We start from the raw sequence: 20,028 nt of genomic DNA, 5'->3' as shown, positions 1-20,028 counted from the left end.
AATGTGTGTTATTATTTCTTAAACTGTCCTCAAAAGGTAAGAAATAAACACATTCTAATTTGTAATATTAGTATTGATAGTAATATTCCATTCTATTAGAAGCTTTCTTTAAATAAAATAAGTAACGTAAGTACCTAAGTGGTTAATACATATTACGGTGCATTAAAAGCACTCATTAAGTATCGTAGGTAATAATAATTGCGAATAGGAAGTCAGTGAGACAAGAGTTTCAATGAGAACTAGATACTATTAGGCCTTCAATGTGCGACTTAATCGAGGCTATAGGCAACTAGGAATTGTAGTACTACCTACCTGAATACTGCAATTATAAAATGTTTGTTACGGTACTTATATAAAATTGTACTAAATAAAATTGTATCTTACCATCTTACGAGTTCATTCTAGTGGTCGCTCTCGTTTTAACCTGTAGTGATCCATGCAATTATAATAGTTGTATAAAGTTTATATGTCCGGTTGATTGCAACATTTTCAACTAAACAAGAACTTAAAGGATCTTAAATCTAGAAAGGGGTGAAATAAGGGATGAAAATTTGTTAAACAAAGTTCCAGTAACTTCGTTTCACAAATTTTGATCCCTTCATCTATTATAATAAATGCGAAAGTATCTGTTCGTATATTTGTTACCTTTTCACGAGTTGATTAGTCGTGCAAGATATTTAAATTCAATATAGATTGTGTCACAAGTATATTACGGACGTTATATTTTATCGCAAAAATAATCTGGTAGGGGGTGAATAAAATAAGGAATGAATGTTTGTTCAGGCGAAGTCGCGAATATCATGTAATAATAGTCGTATAAATTGCTAAGAAAACGGAAGAATCAAACCAGTAGATAGTCATATTTCCTCTATTTTTAAACAAACTATTGTAGTGTTATATATTAGGTATTTACAAAAACAAAATAGCAATTTATATCAATTATCTAGTGCCCATAACTCAAGCTCTGCTTAACCTGGGCCTGGATAGCGCTGTGCGAATTATCCTGAGATATTATATTATATTATACTTTTCATAATTAATAAAAACAGTTAACTGGCTCATCTCGGATAACGGTTATTTGCAAAGCGTCTCTACGGATCGCATGAGTCATACAGATGGCCTGCACCCTAGAGTAGTTCGCACCGTCAACCTATTCAGAGTGCATATCAATGGAAGGGAGGCATACGTTGGTATGGTTGGAGAAAAAAATATGATTTTTCCCTCAACTCGTCTTTGTCTCATTCTGGATATTGAATTGTAAGAAACAGACAGATTTCCGATATACATAATTAGTATGAATTTTGAGAGTATTCACATGTTTTTGTTAATAGATCAAATTTTATTTTGTATTATAAGTTTTGAAAACTCCATCCCTTGTCACGCAATGTCACATTTCGTAAAAACATTGAATTGTAGAACAACATTTTTTGTATTTCCTAAAAAAATATATTGTTATTTTAATTTATAATTTTTTTTTTTGCTAACGCTATCACTTTTACCGACGTGCAGACAATCACGTAGGCACCGACTACTACACATCCAATCCCGGAGCCCAAAACGTTACTGTAAAGAAAGTAATAGATATGCATATAAAAGCTACACAGTACTAAACATACTACATATACCTTACACATACGTTTATACAATTGGCATTTTTCTAAGAACATAATAAACCTTAAACGTTATTAGTAACCTTATTAGTAGACTATATTTCTAATTGTGAGTTTGTATGGCATTGAGAACAGTGACCGTTAAATAACGTACGTAATGTTTGTTGCAAATGTCATTAAACTTTAATTCTATTAAAATGCTACAATGTTTTGTTACTAGATATATTTTTATTTAAAATAATTTAAATGTAGTGTTATTAAGTATACTAATGTTACTTGTCTTTTATATACTAATTTGTTTAAAATTAATTTTAAATATATTTACAAGTTGTTTATAAAGTGCAGCAACTTGGCACTTTGATACATTTAGCACGTTATCGCATAACCAGTAACAATAGTATTTTATGTTTAATACTAAACAATATTATTACACGAGCTATATACATTAATATATTATAGATTGCATTTATATGCATCGTATAACGTGTCTCTGGCTGTCTATTATTCGTTCTGTCTTCTGTATTTTGTTACCTACACACGACTCACCCCTGAGCGGATCTTCTTGAACATTTATGTAATTAGATGTTTCTTTAGGAATGACAAAGGCTACCTTTTATCTTAAAAAGCAGATAAAGCCGATAATTATAACTAGTTAAATATCGTTATTATATGTCAGAATAACAAAGTAACACACACGTATATGATGCATTTATTATATATATATATATATAAATATAATATTATCTATATTGTCATTTATCAGCAGGGATTTTTTCAATATTGACGTAATACAATACGGCAACGTTATAGGTATGTTATTCATTTACTGATAATGTAATGCACTCGCCAATCACTCTTATTTCGCTAGCGTCAGATTTTTTGTGTAATTGAATGATAATGACAGTTACTAGTTACCGTCAGGTGATAACCGTCGTCTGTATACATGAAGAGCTTTACACAGACATCACGTGATTACACAGACTCCTGTGTTGCCATTCCTGAGGATTAAAATGTCAAGATTGTCATGTCCTGTAATGTCACTACCTTTGACATAATTAGGAAATAGCAACACAGGAGTAGTATATTCCTGAGTTGCCATTCCGTAGGATTAATATGTCAAGATTGTCATGTCCTGTAATGTCACTGCCTTTTACATAATGAGGGAATAACAACACAGGAGTGGTATATTCTTGTGTTGCCATTCTGGAGGAAAAAAATGATAAGATCCTGTAATTTCACTAAATTATCTCACCTTCTAACAGAATTTAATATTACACAGTTTACGGATATAAGCTGCTTAGGGTTGAAATAGGTAAGACTGAAGTATCCACGCAAATGACTTTTGACGCGGTCCATTTTTGCATTTGTGATAAATTACCATCGTGATAAATTGACATTTACCAAGATGGGCTAACTTCATGTTCATTTTTTATCCTGCACTGGTGCCTACCATTAGGCAGATACATTTCATTATCAAAAAAGACAAAAAAAAATACATATTCTGAACTGTACTTCTATATACAGGCTACTGCACTAACCCAGCGAAATGGGAGCATGTCAAGTGTAGCGTTCACGTCGACGTCAACAGTTAACAATACCTCTGACTATACCATCTGAGACACTGATAATTACCTATAAAAAGTGCGTGCGTGTGCCATGCGACAGCGCCTGTTTGACTGTTTGTGATCAGGTTTCACGTAAAAACGCAAAACATTTCATTTTATAGCGCGATAGTAGTAGTGAACTTTTCACAGAATATGTTGTTAAATATAGATCCATATACCTATTTGCTAAAGAAAGCTTAATGTTTATAATATGCCTTTTATTAAAATACGCATTATTAATACTAGATATTTAATTCAAATATTTATTAATAAAATAATGTATCGTTGGATAAACGGTTTATTTTTTGTTGTCGATTGAATATCATCAATAGTTTACGTCTACAAATATAAACGGATGCATAGTTGCAGGTACCATAAGCCATAAATATTTTAAATACATATATTCCTATTACATGGACGGTCATCCTAATACAGTATAACTACTTTTGATACAAAGATATATGATATGAGATATGGTGAACCATAGTATAACGAAGACTTTTTAACGACTACCTAAAGTGTATTTACCTAATTATCATTGGCCTCTTTCTATGAAATAAAAGAGGTCAGATTCTAAAAAAACTAGAGCTGAACACCTGTGTCAGCAAAGATCTATTTATGATAAAGGTACGATAATTAGGTCGCACTAATAATCAAAGTAATTAATTGTTCCACATATTTCATAACTAAAATAAGATAATTTGACAAGTTTGTTACTGTATCAAGAAAGGAACACTACAGATATCTGTAGCATACAGACATGCATTAATCAGTCATAGTTTATTTCACGGATTAAACTAATAAACATAGAGTAAGATCAAAATTTATCAGAGAACTTGGCTATATGATACCTTTGACTGACTAAATGACAAAAAGAACATAGAGGGTCGTACCAAGTTTATGTCACTGCGAACAAAATATTTTTGTAAGAATCTGTGTAACAATTTTGTTTTCAACACGGCATATTTTCAAGTAATTAGTAGCGTTCATTTTGAAGAATATTTTTCTGATGTTATTATATTTTGGTGAAATTCACAGAAGGGCGCTGTAAGCTTTTATAAAACGTAGTGTTATTTTCTCTGGACCATACGTAGTGAATTCACGAACTAGAATTAAATTATCTTCTATTTGAACTCTTTATAAATATAGAAAGGAATTTTTCATTACTTTCATTACTAAAATTTCCTTAAAACTTTTCATTATTAAATTGTTACCATTTCGGGCCGCCTGTGCTTAATATCGTAATCTGCTATAAATGTAAGATGTCTTTTGTCTTTCTGTTACAAAGCGCCTATAACAAAAGAAATAGATTAATTGTGCTGGTAAATACAAATTCCTTTTAATTGTTCAAAATTCTTTAATATATAATCTATTATAATTCAATGCCATTTAATTGCAGACGGTTTTGTGTGTAAAATATTTATAATATAAAAAACTAACTTCTTATTTTGACGCTTTGCTTCTGATGGTCACGGGTTCGATTCCTCGTACGGTACAAACATTTGGATTCATGAGTATAATTGTTTCTATTAATCTCGGTATTTTCTATGTATATTATGTATGTACTGATACAAATACTTTATAAATATGTACATATTACACAAAAATATCTAAATATTTGTTTGTCTGGTAAGTACCATAACTAGCTCTGTTTAGCTTAAGACTAGATGATCCCATGTCCAGGGTTATTATTAGGTCTTATTTACTTAAACTTTTATTTTTGTTTTGTTTTAATAAAATAGTGTCAATTTCCACTGGATAACAAAATTTATATGGAGAAAAGCATAGGCTGGACTATCATATAAATGTTGTTTTTTGTCGATTGATTGTAGAAGAAATTATTGAAATTTAGAACTTCCTTTCATGAAGAATTTTCAAAATAATTACCATAGTGTATGCCATCTAGACGATACGGTCGGCGGCTATGACGCGATGTCTTACATTAAAACAGGCCTCGTTAGATATGCAATCTGTGGCCTATATACAAGCAAGTAAACACAGTTATTTTCCTCCATGAAAAGAACATTGTAGGACAGCGCTACCTTCATTTCCAATGGTGTAGATTACTAATGAATATTGTTTACAAAGAGGAATGTCCTCTTTCTTTATTTTAAATGGTGCAATGTAAAATAATATATATCTAGGTATAATCTGTTACTTTAACTATACATCAATGTATAGATATGTGATGCAATAGGAATATATACGTCTATATTGTACAGTGTACCTTCTAATATTAATCAATCTAGTTTCTTTTTATTAAAATATTAATTACTTTCCATATATACTTATTTTTTTAAGATAAGATATTCTTTTATTTCTCAGAATACATAGATAGTGCATATATAAAAATCTGCTTCTGGACGTGGAAATAGGCATAAATATATGAATTGAATGAATAAAATTGTACTTTTCTAACATATTTTATAAGTTGTTTACTAACATAACATGGATACGTATCCGAAGTAAATTAATAAATAAAATAAAAAAAATCCTCAATTAAACATTTCTTCATTTAAATGTACAGATATTTGCGACAACATAGATAAACACTATATAGCATATATTGTATTATTTGTAATTGAAATACCTAATTGTAGAAAACTTTTTCAATAATTATGCATTATTGTGAGTTTCGTCTGAGCATAATTTTGATATCACACTTTCTTAGTCCACCTTGACTTTAATACATACGAGTATATATATCGTTTTTTATTTCTCCCTTCTCAATACAAAGTATTCATCATTGGATTTGCAAAAATAACAGCTGTAAGAGATTTTAGAAACATAGAAAGAGAAATAAGTCATACTAAGAGCATTTAATAAATAATCACTGTGTTTGTTCTAATGACATTCCTTAATCGTTTAAACGTCTGTCATAATATATGCATATATGTGGCCTTTGGAGTGGAGGATGTAGACTATTTTTTATCCCAATCGATCATGATCACTTGAACAAACTTTCGTAGGCAAGATTTGGCTTTGAACTATTCCATAAGCCCTTCTGCAGGTTTGGAGTACCATCCGTACTCACCCTCTATCGTTCGGTGAAGCTGTAAAGGCCAGCTGCGGCCAACAGTATTAGAATTTTCGAGAAAAACTTAAACAAAATCGCGGGAAATAACTAGTGGATAAATTAAACTAATAAACATGATGTATTTCGTAATAAGATATGACAAAGTCGTGCGTAATCATATGTTTAAATATACTTATCAATGTAATCTGTTTACCATATGTAAAAAATATATGACGCTCAATTAATTAAAATAGCACTTGATTCTTTATCTTTTTAATGATATTCTTTAATGGGAATGTGCTGTTATATATCATTCATAACGATTAAACGTACACACCTACAAAGGTATGTGTATATTTAATCATATGATCTAGTATAAGCATATTGCATGCAGTTGGTTACTGCAAAATAAGATAGTAACCATATTTTAATATTCAATCAATAATATTTAGACTTTAAATGCAAAAATATATATGTCTATAATTTTGCATTTAAAGTCTTAATATGTCCGTTTGTTACTATACCACGACAAAACTTTCAAACTGATCGATGAAATTTCTCGTGAACTTAAATTGTATCTCGAGGGCGGATATTGGTTATGTTTTGTGTCAAAAAAGCAGATGAAAGTAGTAGGTCATACTTTGGTATAAACGGAAATTATTTCTAAGAACTAAGGTGTCATGCCACTTTAGCATATAATTACACCTTTACATACAGGAACACAGTTGGCAAAGCAAGCTGCTTGGTGGCAGGAATAAATAAGACAGAAGTTCACGCAAAGGACTTTGTGCAATATATGTTACTGGCCACTTACGAAATTACTGATATAATATATACTTGCATGTTAATCGTAACATAAAAGCATTGTAACGATTGTAATCACTTAAAAATTCCAAATTCAAATTGAATTAATTCTAATAAATTGAATTAGTCCAACGAGTTATCATAAAACAGTCTTAATATATGTATCTCCATCAAATACATTTAACATGCATACCTTATTAATCCAATTTGTTTTGAAACATTGTAATAATGAAATGAATTCCCATTTCGATTTGGAATATGGCTGCCAATTGCTATTACGTTAATTGCTATATGTAGGCGCGACAAGCCTTCCACCGAATTACGGTAATAAAAATAATGTATAATGTTTCTTGCATGTTTGTAGATTGTATGTACATATGAGGAGTAGGTAACTCCCCTAATAATGGGCGAGGTAAACTTTGGTCGAAAACTTGCCTTTTTGGATACCTCAATTCTCTTTATTTCAAACGCCAAACAGCTCACATAGCAAGCTATATTTTGATTGCTAAGATTAGGTAGTCAAATTACAGGTTAAGAGGTATTATATATTGGTTATCTTGATTCTCTGGTATGGCAACGTATGAGTTATATCATAAACGAATGTACGTAGTGCTGTTGCAAGTACAATTGTACATAGATAGGCCATATTTAACTCGTTCCTTTTTAATCTCAGGACATCTTAACAGTTCAACTAGTCGTTGTGAAAATTACCACGAAGTTTTTTTTTTTTTTTCAGAAACGATAATGCTGTAAGTTGGCATATTTTTACCATTTCTAATTATTTCACAATATACAAAATTGAATTTGATATATAAAATTTAATAAACAATAGTAAATATTGCAGTATACTTTCATCATAAAGCAATTTACGTATAACGCTCTGGTAGAGCGGGGGGGAAACGCCGGTTTATATTGTAAAGGACCACGAGACTTCGTCATTCGTTTACAATCATCCGTACTCGTTGTGTTAATGAATCGAATAAACTTCAAAACTACGTTTATCGAAGTATATATCGTTGCGATTATTCGTAATTCGATTGCATTTTAATTGAGTCCGGTGTTTTTAATTAAAAAATATAAAATTTTAAAACATTCTAAATTCAAGCGCTAATTTTATGTTCCATTCATAAGTGTTGCGGTAAATATTTTTGGTATTCAATTTAGCCAGTGTTTTATTTTTTTTAATTTATAAATGAACTACAATTCTAAATTCGAACGCTCATTCTGTTCTGTTTATTAAATTTTCGTCGCGTGTTAAAATAGTGCTGTCTTAGTTTACATTGTCAAGTAAACATAACGGAATGAATGCATTGCTTCCCTAGTGCATGCAGTTCAGTGGCCGTTCATTTAAGTTCCATAATCGCGAAGACCAAAGGCTGTAGCCATGTCTTTACTATGGATGAGCGCATTTAATCTGAGCTTAACAGTTGGTGCTACATTAATTGTTGTTAAAAGGTAAGTGCACGCTATAAGTCACTATACGTTATACTTTCATACCAGTTATACGTAATTTTTATTAAAAAAATAAAAATATTTTATCTAATTTTTTCCATCCATAATTCACTTTATTCATTTAATACATACAGGTTGCATTGACATGCAGATAGACGTATTAATGTATGTAATGATTATTTACAAATATGATTTTATTGTATATAAAAAATAGTCGTCAATTATACCCATTTATATAATTAGGACCCATTTTAATTGATAGCATAGAAATCAGTACAAATACAATTAAGTTGAAAGTTACTATACCTATCACACAACATCTTATATTTTATAACTTTTGTTGTTTAATCATAACTCTAAAGCTCGGTCTAATGTAAATTTAACTGGAAAGTAGATAGTTTAATACGAGCAAGGCTCATTATTTATGTAGAGCCCTTTCTTTGTGAGCCCAATTACTCTTGGAAGGTTACACAAGAATGTGATATTGTGATCAAATTGCCTTTTGAAAGTAAACCTTAGTTCCCTGGAATTGGATGTTCAGAGTATTAAATTACTATAGGTATATTCCGGAGCGCTGCTTGCTTAAAAATTATATTATATATTTTTCTTGGATATGATCTATCTGTGTATCAAATTTTATTTGAATTAAAACAGTAATTTTTGCGTAAACAGCTGTCATCCTCGTCTCCATCATAATTTCAGCCTGTATCGAATGTTGGATATAGGTCTTCTCTGATACCTAATGTGTGAGTGGAGAAAACCTATATGCAACAAGATACAATAACAAAATTAAATATGATTATCTACTTTCATTTAACCACACCTTAAAATTTTGTATAGATTTCTATAATCGTCGGAATACAAAAGTAAATAGTACATTTTTATATAGCATAGCAGTGAAATAGAATATAGTTCAGGCTGTTTGCCTGAACCTGAAAAGTACTTAAAAATCCCTAAAGATCCCTCCCTTAGATTATTGGATTTTAATGTCAGGCGAGACGATTTATAGTAGCTTCTCTGTATTCATATAATGACATCACATTCAAGACTATAATGACTTTATCCAAATTATTCATGATTTGTAATCATTATCGACATTAAATAAGTAGGCAATATACATGTATTTCATAACAGGTTTGAACATAATGTTTTCTAATTTCATCACATAAGTCTTTTGTCTACATTAATAATAATTGCATTTCTAATTAATAAACGAGCATACCTTTTTCTGATGTACTTATGTTTATTATTAAATAGCGTTTTTAAGGTATTTGGTAAGACAAAATTTCTGATTGACCACCCATTTCATAAGTGGTAACCGTCGGGTATAAACAGCACCACATGATATCACGCTATCATGTCATACCCGGACCAGCCATTTCATAATTTTTAAATTTCATCACTGTCGCCTATAGACATGAACAGCACTAGGGATATCACGCTATCATGTCATGCCCGTTGTTCCGCTTGTTCATTATTGCTATTCTGAAGGACTAAAATGCCATGCTTCCGTACTCTGTAATTCATTGTCATATCTCACAGTACAACCAAAACCAAGCATACAAAACAACCTGTATGGCGTAGAAATAGGTGAGACAAAAGTACACAGCCAGACGGCTATGTATGCTCGTATATTAACATATTTTATATCAGGTTTTGTCATAGTTATGTGATCCTGTTATTATTGTAATGATAGTTTCGCATGTTTATAATTTACTATACTTTGCTACACTACAAATTATGTTTCATATACAGTATATAAAACATATAACCAGTACCTACGTTAGAGTAATAAAGTACTTACAGTACTAGCAACTATATATCGTACAAATAAGGACTAAAATACATACAATATATCGCAAATTAACGCTAATGGAATACTCTGGTACCCTTGAGTACAATACTGTAATTACATAATTTTGGCCGTACCTACAATGTTATTGTATTAAACTGTCATACATTTTTGTGACAATAATTACATTATCGCAAATTGACGGCAATATAACTTATCATAGTATAATAGTAACTAAGAAATTATTTATTACATTAATATTGCCGTTTGTAATGCACTTTTTGATATGCAATTTTCTTATATTTCTACTCTATGCTCAATAGTTATTAAATATTTGTACATGTATGTATATACATATATGTAGTACTACGTATATGTATTGCTTAAAAATGTCTATATCTATTCATATTTCTATACTAATAAATAGTACAATACATAAATACATATATATTTTTATTCTACTGGTTATACGGTAACAGACGCATCACAACAACGAGCAAGAAACTTGCCTGCGTGGTTTTCGCTAATATATTTTACTTAAAATTTAGGGTTATTTAGTTTGTTTATAAACTATTGTTATTCCAAATACTACATAATTATACATAAATAATACGTAATTATATATCTTTGAAGTAAAATCAACAGGTAGAAGAAATTAAAAGTAGATCACTTTTAAATATTTATCGTTTTATCGATCTTGGGGCTATTTTATTAGCGACACCACCAATTAAACTTACTTACCTACCATTTATTTATTCAGTAAAGTCGTACTTCAGGTACGTATACCTGAAGTACGACTTTACATCAGGTAAACATTTCTTATCATTTTGTGTATTTAACTCATGGTTATTTTTTTATTCCCATGCAGCCATGAACATAGTTTCGTTGTTTGTTTTGTCAGACCTTCCATGTGGTTTTGTAAAGTATTGTTGACTCGCCTTCATTGTTTGGTTTACGGTATAGACAATGTTTTTGTTAATGACAATGAAATAGTGATCTCGCCTGCGTGAATTGTCCATAGAGTTAGCCATAAACGGTATACCAAGCCGAAAGTCAGGTAGAATACTCATGAAACCCTTGTTGACGGCCTCGGTGGTCTGGTGTTAGGTTAAGCATGTGTTAGGTTTCTCTCGCAAGTTCGATTTCTCGTACACAACAAATATTTGTATTTATTGTTGTATATGTCTGTAACGGTCTAGGTAAAAAATGTATTTAAACATTGCTATCACTTGTCTAGTACCTATAAAACATGCTCTGATTTGCTTGGGACTAGAGGGTGCTGTGGGAATTGTCAAGGGAAATTATTTATTATTATACTTTTACCAAGAAATAAGGAAATTTGAAAATAAAATAAAAACTTTTCGTTCTAATTGATCGAAAGGCCGCATAATTATTTACAATTTGCAACCATTTTGCTTCCATGGAAAAGTTATTTAGTATTATAAGTAGATACTGTCACTGGATTTGGCTTGATATATGTCTAACTTTTATAAGTAACACAGGAAAGTCACCAGTGAAGGATGAATTAGAATAATGTAGCGAATTCCTAAAGAATCTACCACGAATTGACTACAAGTCAATGCGTAGTAGATTCTTTAGGATTTATTATTTAAAATAAAATCCACCATAAATTTTAATATTACAGTGTTATAACATTGAACATTTATAAAAATGTCTATAATAAAAAGGACAAACGCTTCAATAATTAATATAAATTTATTACATGTTAAACAAGGCTTAAAATTAACCTTCGATAATGCCATAAAAATTCAAATATTCAATTTCTTTGCGTTTTTTCGCATTCTGTAGACATTTTTCATCGTAACTAAGACATCGCTACATAAGTAAAGACTTGAAACAAGACCTCGAGTGGGCGTGTCATTTATCAAACAAGCCCTGAACTTGACTGAGGGCCGAGCGCGCGACCTTAATTGAATATAAAACGAACACAAGAACACATTAAATATTTCTATGCTAATATTTACGTCACATACTACTCGTATTTACGCATTTATACACTAAAAACTGGTTACAATTGACGTATAAAGTAATATTTGTATTTTGATATGATACGGCTTCATGTTCTAGCGGTTTAGCACGTACCTTGGTCGGATGAGTCCTGGTAGATTTATGTATATATAGTATATCCTTAATCCTTAATAATATTATAAATGTGATAGTAGGGATGTTTGTTACACATTCACCCAAAAACTACTGAACTAATCATTATGAAATTTTGTACACATGTTCTTAGAGGAATCTTAGAGGAAAAAACTTAGGATACTTTTTATTAAAAAAAAACAAATATTTTTAATTCTATGGGAGCGAAGCCGCGGGTTAGAACTAGTATCTTTATTATATATATATTAAAAAAAATTGTATCAGTTATTTAGTACCCATGATACAAGCTCTGTTTTTATTATTAAATAATGACAGATTTCACCTATTCGGATTTCAGTATTGTTATTCATCTTGAATAAAAATGTCAAATCACAAACGAAATACTTTAATAAAGTAATATACACAAACCTGCAGAAACAATTTCAAAGTTATAATTCAAACAAAATGCACAAAGTAGTGCATAACAAAACACAGATAAATATGACAATGCTATCTGCTACTGTAGAGATAACATAGATTAAAAATAAATGACACAATAATTAATAAAAAATATCCATCATGTAATAATATAATAAATATTAAACAAACCTTTATAGGTATACTCTGGTACATGCTTAATATGTACTCTTATGCGCAAAAAAATTATATACTTATACCTAGTCGAATACTGTATACACGTTGAGAAACTCTTCGTTTATTAACTCGGTAAGTAATTCGGTTCGGTCTCCAAAAAGGTCAACAGCTGTTCCAATATTGTTTAGTTAAGTTTATATCTACTGCAAGACAACATTTTGTAAATTATTCCAGAGTTTATATCCATCCCTTTGTCCTAAATTGAATTCTAATTATATATATTAGATCGCTCGAATATATTACATATTTTATAATGTAGTTATTGTAATTTATTTTTAAGAATTCGTCGAAAACTCGTAACTTTGGAAACAATGTGATCATTCTTATAAGTGTAAAGAAAATAAATTGACTACAATAATTTCTTAAATCTGTCTCAAGTGAAAGAGTTTGTGCTTACTGAGATATTTCTAATCAAGATTATTTTATTTTGTTATTATATCATTTAAAAATAATATTTTCTTATTATTGTTTTTATGATTCTATATGGATATTTTATAATGGGTAGTTATATTATCAAATATTAGATTTAACTGAATAATAATATAATAGAAATTTATTAATGTTGTTTGAAAATTATTCTAACTTTCTTTATAATGGTATCAAAAATTAATTAATGGCTAATGAGACAAATTCATCTAGCTTTTGTTCAATTTATGATAATACATTATGCTACTCCCCCTCTACTCCCTAATGAAATGGGTCCCAGAACTCAACAATCACTTTTTCTCGTTTCTACTGTTTTGTCTATCTAACGAAATTGTTTCTTTGTTTCATTTATCAATAGAACGAACAATTTATATGTGGCAAATAAAAATGTATTTAAAATTAAACACATATTTCTGAATGCAATTTATTTAGTTTATTTACACAATAATTGTTCCGAAATGAAACATACATATTATTGTTTATTTTTTTCCTCTATGTATAAAATCTAAATCATCAATGCTGTAACATAACTCGTGTTCGTTGCAATCGAATGTTACACATAAAACCTGGTGTTTCCATCAGGCTCTTCAATTCTTTGATGGTTCGTTTAGCTCGTATAAAATGGATTCCCTATTCGAGTGAAACGTGACAGAGCGTATTTGTTTTTTCCATAGTACCTACCTATCTGTTAGATCTGTACAAGCCTTCATTCCACCGGATGGTAAATCCCATCTAAAAGAATTTACCGCATAAGCTATTACTTCATCCTTTCATATGTAGGCGCAAGAAAAGTTATTGATATAAAAAAAAATATTGCCGAATAACAACAAATGCACTCTTATTTGGATATTTAGCTAATTCTCTTTTTAACCGTCTTTAAAAAAAGAAGATGCTTTAGCTGTTTTTTTTATTTTCAAACCAAATATTTTTATTGTAAAAAAATATATACAAATAATATGAAATAATTAATTTTAAGAATAGTTCATAGGGTAAATATGTTACATAAAAAATAAAACATTAAAACTGGAAAAAATAACGCTGATTATTATACCATAAGACCATTAAAAACATGTTTTAAGTTAGAGTGAAATTTTTGCTCTGCGTTGATAGTCGGTTAAAAATTCTAACATAATAATAATTGAACAAACAAGATTGGGACAAATGATTTTGTAATTACAAAAATGGCAGATGTAGTGTAATTACATATAATGTTGTCACAAAAACTTTTATTGCAAATAGTCTACTGTCCTCTTATTTAATTATATTTTTATATATGTTTATAGTCATTATGTACAATCCAAATTACAGCTGAAAACAGTGTGATATTACACAAAAGTGGGTTATTTCCTTCCACTTCCACTTCAATGTCCGTAGAAAATCTTGTACAAAAAGTATAACGAAAGTGGAACAGTGGTTTAATGTTCTTTTATAATAGTGGGCTATTTTCCTCGCTAGCTTTGAAGGGTAAGAGGGAATCACAGTTTTCCAATAAGTAGGTCGTACTATGTCTGTGGTCGTAACCAACAACCTACATATATATACTTAGTATGTATAGGTCTTTCCTCTATAATATATCTCGATAAATAACACAATGTAATACATTGTGTCATTCAATTTGTTCCGCTATTCCTACCAAACAATAAAGATTTTCGGATTATTTGTCAGACAATACATTACTTGTATATTACTATATGTATGTTTTGACCAATCTTATTATTAAGTTGAGTGTCTGATAAAACTATTGTATAATAAAGCACTAAACTGGAGCACCACTATACTCCTACCATAACAATTAGCTTCTTAAAATAACTTATAGTGCGACTCGCCAGAAATATGCTCATTTGTGGTACATTGATGGGTTATTATTGTTATGCATATAATAATATATTATGAATCTTAAACACCTTTCGATTTATATATGCAAAGAAAAGCTTATTCTATCTATGTGTCTACATATATTTGTTACATTTAATAACTGAATTACTAAATAGTAATTAATGTTATGATGATGTATGGGTTATTTTACTCTTCTTTCAAAATTAACTAATTACCCATAGTATCCTAAATTCATAACTAATGTGGTAAATACGAATTAATAATTTTATTGTTATTTATTTCCCTTCCTAATGGCTTGACTAGTGACCATAAATTTTAACATATACGTAGCAGCCAAGATTGAGAAAGACATTCTTTCAGTTCATTACAGTCTTGCGAACGATGTCGCGTATAAAATCTAGTAAATCCATAAAACCTTCTTGTCGATTTGATACAATTTCCTTTCGTAATCGGCTTTCGATACTGGTCCATAAAGTGTATGGAAAATCACGAGGGTGCTGTATTCGTTTGATAATAACATTAATATCCGTTTCTTATGTCATCGTATATTTACTATAAGTGCGTGTTATATGTTTTACGACTCGCTCGGTAAGTTTTAATATGATCTTTGGTTTGTTTTGTTAGGTTTTATTTCATTTTGACTTTGTTTAATATAATAAATATTTTACCTTAACATAAAAATAGTCGAATGTAATTTTTGATGTATTATTTAATGATGATGTGTGATAATACATTGAATATTTTTGTTCAAATGTACATGTAATTTATGACAATATGATTTATAAAATACTTAACTGGTTGTATTTACATAGTACATAGTGCCTAAAGGGATTGTTACATTATCTAAATTGTTTGATAAAACATTGTAATATTTAAAATCAGTTCGGTTAAACCTTACATAAATATCTAATGATTTGCGTAATTGTAATACTTCAATATTTTAACAGTTGACTTATCATTTATACTTTCTTGTGCCCAACAATTAAATGCATTATAACTAGTACAGTATTTTGTCCTTTTATATGTCATTATTTCCATGCCAGGAAATAGTTCTAGAACAAATTACAAAACATTTCAATAATAATATACTTAGTTTACGAATACCACAGTATAAGCCAAGGGTTGTTATTATTGTTATACACTAAATGTATAACAATAATAACAACCCCTTACCCATAAACGTTACTATCCATTTGGTCGCACGTTAATATGTAAAACTTGTAGTTAACGTTAAATACAGAATTGTTCGTTGATTACAGAGTAATGTGATATTTATAGTGCCCGGCAAAACTTACAGCTCCAACTAGTTTCGACGTAAAATTGGAATTTCGGTTTAATTTCGGTTTCAATAATCAATCGCCCGAAATTGCAACCGTAAGCGAAACTGTTCGCGAGTTATAATTACTTAAGTTCGATGATTGAATATGAATCAATTATCATTTATTCTCACACTTGTTATCTAAACTAAAATTGTGACATTTCGAAAGCTATATCACGACTAAATGGCTGGACTGATCTTAATAAAATTTTAACATGAAATTACCTTATCTTTTAGCTAAAAAAACTAGATGAAGTCACGACTCACGAGTCACCTACTAACAAAAATTTATGTAATATTATGTTATCTGTGGTAATACTATCTTGAAAATGTCTATTGGTAACGTTAAGTAAATTCTCTCTAGATTTCAAATTCACAATTAATTCAAGAAACAGGTTGATATGATATATAACTCGTGAAAAATCAAATAAAAGTACAAATTACCTTTATTTGTTTAGTATATAATATCTCAGGACAAATTCACATACACACATTCCTAAGCCTGTACTAGACAACTGATTTAATTACATACATAGACACATTTTTTTGTAAATACATACATAATATACATAGAAAATACCCAAACCGATACAAACAATCATACTCATGAATACAAATGTTTGTACCGTACGAGAAATCGTCGAACCCACGACCATCGGAAGTAAGGCGGTGTGCTAAACCGCTAGACCACTGAGGTCAAACAAAGTTAATACAATTACTACTTTGCATAAGTAAAGCGTCAGATCACCATTCCCTTTAAAATAGACTATTACAATTATTAAACTTATTACAATAAAAGATACTCGTATTTTATTAAATATATTGGGTATATATTTAATAGAATACTGTTGTCAAGGCTAGCCTGGGGGCTAGCCTTGACAATTCTTTAACAAACTTGCACCTTTATTCATTTTACGAGTACGATGTTGCATAAAATACAACTCGGTGAATTCTAAACTGCGCACCTGCCCTTCTCTCACACTTTCTGTTCCTGCAATCTTGTTCTGAAAGTAGTTTTTAAATGTATTTTCTTTCCAAACGTTTGGCTTCTGAAAAGATTCTTAATTAAGGAAACTTCTCACAGTAAGATATTTCTATACAGAGTTATTACCTCTCTATATTGTAATTAGATTGGCTTCGACGTACAACCTCTTGGTCATTGTAATTTTTTTGAATTACCAATTATTGGTATGACAAACATCCTGGCCTCAACCTGATAGTGAATGCTAATAGTTGTCTCTAAACTTAATAGCACTAAAAACATCACGCCATTATGCGATGCCTGCAGCACCACTCAATCCTAGCGTTGCTTTCCTATAATTTCACTGCAAGTGTAAATAGATAGGCAGGATGAGTGCTTCAACCAAAACATAGCTTTGAAAGCAAGCTGCTCTGAATAAGGTACCCACGTAAACCACTTTTTACAAAGTCAACGTCGGTATAAATTACATTGTGATTAAGTTTATAGCAAGAACAATCATTCAGTGTTTGATGAGTGCAATAAAATTACGGGAATCACATCCTACAGAACTCAGTCCCGTCGCGGCCGTCGCGGGCGGCGGGTCTCGCAACTTGTAATCGGCTTGAAGTCGAAGTTACAGCTTTGTATAGTTACTTTCTCTTTTATATATTTAGGTACATACATTGTTACGTCTTTGAGTGAACTTTTCTATATATGTGATTTATTTGCTTTGGTATATTGCCATTTTCTGACTAAAAACTTAATGGTTGTTAGTCAAATAATAATTACTTAATAGTCGGTAGCAAAACATGTATTTGCTATATATCTTTTATGTAATTTATATTTAACAAGCCTACCATTACTTGGAAACTAATTATTTATAAATTACATCTAATGTAAAAATAAAGATAATTATACCAATTGATTGCAATATCTATAATAAACATTGTCTTATTATTAATTCTTATATACAATCAGTATTATATATTTAATATATTATTATAAATTTTACTTTGTCAATTGTGGTTAGCTTGTAGTGGAATTGATCACATTAATTACATTAATTTATCTACAGCCGCCCCTATAATAGGGACAGATTTGATTTCGGTTAGTCTTTGATTTACAAAAACTTATTTATAAATTCCATTTCTAAAATAAGTACTTCCGTACAAAGTCGAAATGTCTACTTAATATTGATAACCTCGGAACATCTATTCTTATTTCTCATCTAGGTATTACAGACGAGACGTGTGAAAAAGTTTCTTTCTTTGACGTACAAGGGTTTAGCGGGGCGTTGATGAGTCAGTGAGTCAGGCCTCTTCTTTTTATATATAAAATTTATCCGCAAGTTGGATAGAGATAAGCTAAAAGCTTTCTTTATAATAAAATAGATAGCGAGCTAGACTACTGATATCGTTATTTCTTACTCATACTATGGTTATATTTATATACAAAATATTAAATGTGTGTGATCAACATGTTTGTATTTCAACATATAATATGACATTAAAAAATCCCCTGCAATACCTAAGTCTCTAGAGACATTCTTATTATTATTACATTAACACCGTTAATCGTTGTAATGTAATAATAATAAGTATAATAATATAAATCGTTAATACGTAAAACAAATACACCGTAATAATAGTTTTTTTTAGTAGTTCTTCATATAGTAGTAGTTGTCAATTGTTATTTTAATAGTTTATATCCGCTTAAAAAACTCGAGACTGTAGGAAGGAATTAAGGCAGCGTAATTTTTTAATTAATTAATTAAATAATCTCGACTACTATAATCTTCACTAATGCTCTGATTTTAGAATACTAATAATTAATTAATACATTATCTAAATATACATTAAGTCTATCATAATACAATATATTATACTTGTATAGTAAGCCACTGAAAATTTGAATATTTCTTAATTTCTAAACGTTAACTGGAAGAAAACTGATTGTATTAAATATATTTGTACCAAATTTAAATAAAGATGAAATAAACACTCACAAATAATAATACTTAATACTTATTTATAATTGTAATTTGTTTTAGTTTTATACCAGAAAGTAATTTCATATTACATAAATAAATATTATCAATTTAAACAATGATTCACAAAATATGGCATGAAAAAATTGTAATAGGTTAATTAAGTTGCGGTATCTCTTAATTAATTGATGTAGATCGGTAAGGTTAAAAAAATATTTTCATATCTCGATTATGTTCTTTGAGCAATGTTTTCTTTTATAAAACTGTTATTACCTGTATGACCTCAATAGCAACGACGTATTCGCTACCACACATTTAGCTACAAATGTAAGTCATTTATAGGTAAATGTGTGGTTCCAACATACCTAAAGAAATTATTTTTTTATTTCATATTTACGTGAATATTTATTAAATATTACGGAGAAGTTATATGTTTCACTAGTGTCTTTATAATGTTTGGAAATATTT

At 29.7% G+C, this 20,028-nt stretch overlaps 1 protein-coding gene across 3 annotated transcripts in view; it reads left to right on the top strand.

Annotated features, from left to right (window-relative positions):
- The window catches only part of LOC131844581 (flotillin-2), a 247,835-nt gene that overhangs the window by 212,583 nt on the left and 15,224 nt on the right, over positions 1-20,028 (top strand). The window contains exon 1 of one of the 3 annotated variants that reach the window (XM_059193520.1): positions 8,000-8,489. The exons of the other annotated variants lie outside the window; for them this stretch is intronic. The gene's annotated coding sequence lies outside the window, so the exon portion shown is untranslated. Of the gene's footprint in view, positions 1-7,999; positions 8,490-20,028 lie in introns of those variants that run through there. 3 annotated transcript variants of the gene reach the window in all.

Source organism: Achroia grisella, unplaced genomic scaffold (genome assembly GCF_030625045.1).
Source record: "Achroia grisella isolate CSIRO2021 unplaced genomic scaffold, CSIRO_AGI_Agris_v1 utg109, whole genome shotgun sequence".
NCBI classification, from domain to species: Eukaryota; Metazoa; Arthropoda; class Insecta; order Lepidoptera; family Pyralidae; genus Achroia; species Achroia grisella.
Note: the sequence above shows the minus strand (reverse complement) of the source record. Positions and strands in the feature narration are given on the sequence as shown.